Raw genomic sequence first — 6,000 nt, forward strand, 5'->3', positions numbered from 1 at the left:
CTTTCCAGATGATCTGACTACATTCATGCACTTGTCCTGACTTTCCTTTTGACTCTAGTATCCTTCCTCTCTAAATGGGATTCTCAAAGTCTGAAACCTTTGGTCAAGACTTCTTCTTCTTATGTAGGACAGCCATCTTTTCACAGTTTTCCAGACGCAAATACTGTTTCATAAGGACAATTTATTTTAGAGTCATAAATGGCCTCCTTGGGTTCACATAAAATTTTCACTGTCTCTCACTGTCTCCAGAATTCTTAGGTCATTCTGTCTTATACTGTGCTCGGAGGAAGAATCTGGATCACGGAATCTACCACTTGAAGCTCCCCTGGGCATGAAAGGGTCTTCGCTCTGGGAAGGAATTCTAATGGAATTCTTGACATCTAAAATTGTCACCATCTTCAGTGTGGCTCACAACAAATGGAAAACTTTAGAATTTCTCTAGGAAAAAAAAAAGGAACATTTATGAGGCCACTTCTACCCCTCCATTTCTTTCCTGGCAGTAAGCCCTAGTACATGCAATTTTCTCCTTCCTTATTCTCTCAAGTACCTCCTTTCTATTTCCTTCTCTTCATGCTGAAACATTTAAATACCATACTGGGCAATTAAAAGTGTATAGAATGGCCACATTCGCAATGGTCAGGGAGTTAGGTGATTAAATATTTTGATGAGTCTTCTGAGAGAAATTTTATTTTAACCATCAGCCTAATACGCACTGCACACTTCCCTGCCTTAGTTAGCAATGAGTAGGGACCGGAGGAAGTATTTTCTGGATTATTCTGGGGAATGAGAGTATTGACTTGTCCTGCAATGATGTCCTGAAGAGTAACTGAAGCCAGCTTTGCTTTGCTCTCTCACTCAGTTGCATCGAGGAGGTAGCCATCAAACCTTTTTGCTCAAGTACACCACAAAAAACATTGGTAAAACTCTTGAAAAACTCTGGGCCTCTTTATGTATTTTTAAGCTGACATCTAGGTGTTTTACCATGAATTTAAATAGTTGCAAAGTCTATATTTTCCAGGGTACCATACAGTGTATATATACTTAAAACACATTCACTAAAAACAAGGAACTATAGATTTGATCCGTGGATGACATCTGTCACATGTTATGATCATCGTCAGTGTCAGACCAAATGGTCAAGCGATAACTTATTTTCCACCAGGAGATATTTAAACTCATTCTTCAGTTCAAATAACCACATCAATGTACGTCTTTTATGACAGTCTTCTCATTTCTGAATTATTTTCTGAAATAGATCAATGATAGATGGAAAGAAAGAGGGAGGTTTGCATGAATTGGAACTTGAGACTTGAAGTTTGCATGAGGAGCAGGCAGGCCTAACATCCAACTCATATTGGAAAATTGTAAGAAAGCACCTAGAACTATCAAGTCATGATAAAATATGGAGGAACCCTAAACACATATTACCAAATGAAAGAAGCCATCTAAAAAGGCTCCATTCATTCTGTATGATTCCAACTATTTGACATTCTAGTAAAGGCAAAACTGTGGCGATATAAAAAGATCACTGGTTGCCAGGGGTTGAGGGGGAGGAGAGACGAATAGGTGAAGCACAGAGGAGTTTTAGGGCAGGGAACCTGCTCTGTATGATACTGTTATGGTGGGTACATCTTTGCACATTTGTCAAAAACCTATGGAATGTGCAGCACCTTGAGTGCACCCTCATGTAAACCATGGACTTTGGTTGAAATGATGGATCAGTGTAGGTTCATCAGTAGTAACATATGTACCATTCTGGTGGGGGTTGTTGACGGTGGGGATAGAGGAGTATAGGAAATCTTCATACCCTCTGCTCAAAAGCAAACAAACAAACAAATACAAAAAACTGGGCTAGATTTGACCAAACTCAGTCTGAACTTGTCTGGGAATGTCTTGCATGTAGTGCGGTACTAGACTAATTTCACTCTGGCCTGGGTAACTGTGCCAACACTGGTCTACTGCGTGTGGATACCATTGTCCTGCTGGGGTCAGAGAAGAATTTCAACTTCTTTAAATTAAGGATGCAACTCCAGGAAGCAAGTGGGAATTTCCACAGTCATCCCAAGACAGGGAAGTTCTAGAAACCAAAAATGAAAACTTGGAGGTCAGGGATGAGATTGGGTGGGATGTGCCCAGGGAACTCCTGCTGGAGGCCCAGCTATGAGAGGAGTTGGCTCCTGGACCGGGAGGCAGGTGGGTGGACTGTAGGACGTTAACTTGGGCCAGCCCTGCACCCCTGATCTGTTATTCTTTGTGTCTGTGCTGCCTACAAATGTGGTGAAGGTGGCGGCTGTTCTCTGCTACATCTGTGGTGTTTGAGGCCATAGTCTGTGCACATGCTCAGGACAAAGGCTTAGACAGAAGAGCAGGGCTGCCTGAGGCCAGCTTTCCTCTTTCTTTGTAAATTCTGACTGCTGACCAGCCCTGAGTCTCAGGGAAGCTTGAGGGGCTGTGGCTCCTCACCCCTCTCCCTCCTGCATGTCACACTCTCCACACCTCCACTCCCCTCCAGGAGCCTAGGAAGGGACCTCAGGCTAAAGAAAAACAGATACCCCCACACACACCAGCCCCCACTAAAATCATCTGTGTAGTTAAATAGGCTTGGCAACTGAGAAAGGAAGGGGTAATTCAGTAATTCGGCTCCTCCCCTGGTGAGAAACATGTGTGGACCTGTGATAGCTCTTTTGAGTGGCTGAAACCATTTTTTCATGCGTGCTTACTTCTGGGTTTGAGCTGTTCATGGGTGTGCGATGATAGTAGATATGTGGGGTCCAAATATATCTGGAGATGGAAAAATTCCATCTAAAGATTCATTCAAATCTAAAGATTCATTCAAATCTGAAGATTCATCCAAGAACATCCCCCCTCCCAACAACTTTACAAACATTGTATGAATTCCATATGGCTAATCCATGGAGATACTGAGTATGTCCCCCATCCCTGGCCCATCTGTGCCCAGGCTTCCAGAGAGAAGGAGGGCTGGAGTGCCCTATCTTGGAGCTGTGGAGCGACAACCTGTAAGCAGCAATGACCTCCTCCTGGCTTTTGATTTGCCAGAGTCCAGGCTGATGGAGAGGTGTTGTGCTGGACTGTCCAGCAAACAGCGGGAAGGTGGACTAGCGCCCGGGGCATTATGAGTTTCCCAGGGTGGCTTAAAGCAGCAAAAATTCATTCTCTCAGAGTTCTGGAGTCTAGAAGTCTGCAATGAAGGTGTCAGTAAGAGTGTGCTCTCTGACGACTCCAGGAAAGAACTCTTCTTGTTTCTTCCAGTGTCTGGGGGTTGCTGGCAATCCTTGGTGTTCCTTGGCTCGAAGATACATCTCTTCAACCTCTTTCTTCATTGTCACTTGGCATTCTCCTTTTATGTCTGTGCCCTTTCTGCTCTTCTTGTAAGGATGCCAGCCATGTTGGATTAGGGCCCACCTTACTCCAGTATGACCTCAAACTAACTAATTCCATTTGCAAAGACCCTACTACCAAATGAGGTCATATTCTGAGGGTCCAGGAAAGACATGAATGAGGGGGCACTACTTAATTCAGTACAGGGCTGAAGTCAGAAGCAACCCTTAATATGGAGGGCTTTGAGGCTTTGGAAATGAGAAAGAGAGTCTTGAGGTACCACAATTGGTGAGGATCCTCAGTCTCTCCCATGGAGTGTCCCAGAGGGGTGCCAGGGCCATGATCATAATGGCTATCTGGTACTTAAAAGGGCCATGACTACTACTTCAGCACAGATCCCTGGGTCCCAGTGTGGCACCAAAACATTGAAGCTACCCCATCAAGGGACTACGGGGCTTGTAAAGTAAAGTGATCCTCAGTGACCATTGTTGACCAGTGACCAGAGGGTCCCTCTCAGCGCTGTGAACCATGTGAAAACTCCACATCATTCACCCAACCTGGGAGAGAAAGAGAGTCCCAGAATGACTGAGATTGAGAGTTCTCCCAACTGGGACTCACAGAGTTGATTTATAGGATGTGAGACATGTGACGTTTCTTATACCCCATGATGTAGAAGGAAATTCATAGCAACTACATGAGAAAAAGAGTTCCAGGATTTGTTTGAATTCTTGTACAATCCATGGCTATTACAACCCATAAAACTGGAGGCCACTGATACCTTGACAAGGCCTTGACACTCTTAGAGAATTGGTCAACAGGGCTGGGTGAGGACTTTCATAAGTCATTGTTGATTTGGAGGAAACCAGTGGAATTTGAAATAATACTAAAAAAAAAATACTATAAAATTCTTAGAAAGGTCTGTGAAGACACTAGGTAGGCATTCAACAAAAACGTCAGAGAGAAAACACAAAGACAGCCTTGTCTGGGTTTACTGAGGAAACCTACCCTGCTGTGTAACCCAGGAGAACACCATAAAAGGAAAGGACGTGGATGGGGATCTTTGAGACCTGTCTCAGATTCTGAATTTTTTTTAAAAAATTAGTCTTTTCCAGGAATATGGGAGCAATCCTAGTGTCTTCCAGGTTGATCAGATGGCCTGAGTTACAGGCTAAGCTGTTGGAATTGGTGGTGGGGGAAGCCCATGGTGGACATCAATCAGGAAACAAGTGACCATAGGTCGCGGACTGAGAAAAGTGTAATATTAAGTAGGTGGTGCCACGGTGACAGATATCCAAGGCCAGAAGTGATATTAACTGGTGAAATATCCCAAGTGTATTTGTTTGCTAGGAGCTGCTGTAACGAAGTACCACAAACTGTGTGACTTAAACAGAAATTTATTGTCTCACGGCTCTGGAAGCTAGAAGTCTGAGAGCAAGTTATCAGCAGGGCCATGCTCCCTCTGAAGGACGAGGGGGAGCTCTGTTCAGATCCTTCTCCCAGATTCTGGTAGTTTCTTGGCTTGTGGCAGCATAACTCCCATCTTCACATGGTGTTCTTCCTGTGTGTGACTGTCTCCAAATGTACGATGGAGGTACTGGGGATTGAACCCAGGACCTCATGCCTGCTAAGCATGTGTTCTGCCAATAAGCTATACCCACCTCCCTCCCAAATGTCCTCTTTTTATAAAGATGCTAATCATATTGGATTTATAAGGACACAAGTCTTTTTATAAGGACACCATCCTTCAAAATGACCTCTTCTTAACTAATTACACCTATAAAGACTCCATTTCCAGTAAAGTCACATGCTGAGGTCCTGGGGGTTACAACTCCAATATATGAATTTGGGGGCTGGGTACAATTGGGACTCTGCTTGAAGAAATATTGCCTCAGACATTGTGTCTGAAAGTTTGAGAACTTTAGAAAAGGATTTACAGCCCACCAAAAGCCAGAGGATGCTACAGGTCAATGCTCTAAATCCCCTCCTGAAGGCTGTTGAAAAAGCTTGTGTCTGTAAAGTTGGCTTAGAGTCTTTGGTACAGAAGGATTTGACCTGGGAGATCTGGACACACATAGTTCAGAACTTGCTTGTTTACACCAGGCATGTGGACAGCTGGGTGCCTCCCGCTGTTGCATACTCACCCTCAGGGGACTTTGTGTGCCCCCTCCCCCTCCCCAGTTGCTCTCTCAGCCACTGAACCGGGTGAAGGAAGAGGGTTGAGGAGGGGCGAGGAAATGATTGCTCAGTTCCATGTATACAGGAGTGAGACATGGATGAGTTGACTTCAGTGAGTTGCCTACTGCAACACATGGGGATTTACCACAGCAACAAAAAGCCCTGACAGCCCTTGTGCAGGCTTTAGGGAGCTTGGTGTAGGCACCCTCCCCTGGACCTCCAGGGCAGGATGCTAAGGCGCAGAGAGTACCCTCTAGTCTGGGACCCCATCAAAGAGACATGGCTCTTACTTGGTCCTTGGAGGAGTGGCCGGAAACCCAAGTGAAGGAACCACAACTTGGAGGAAGCCTCCAGAGGCCCCAGTGAAGACCAGGAGCAGGGGTGCTTAGCCCAATGTGGGAAGATCCAGAGCAAGCCACTGAGGGTTTAGGGAAGCCCACAGGCCTCGTGTTTTCTTCTCTTCTGGTAGACTGCACCCTGGAATGA

Source organism: Camelus ferus, chromosome 8 (assembly GCF_009834535.1).
Source record: "Camelus ferus isolate YT-003-E chromosome 8, BCGSAC_Cfer_1.0, whole genome shotgun sequence".
In the NCBI taxonomy this organism is placed as follows: Eukaryota; Metazoa; Chordata; class Mammalia; order Artiodactyla; family Camelidae; genus Camelus; species Camelus ferus.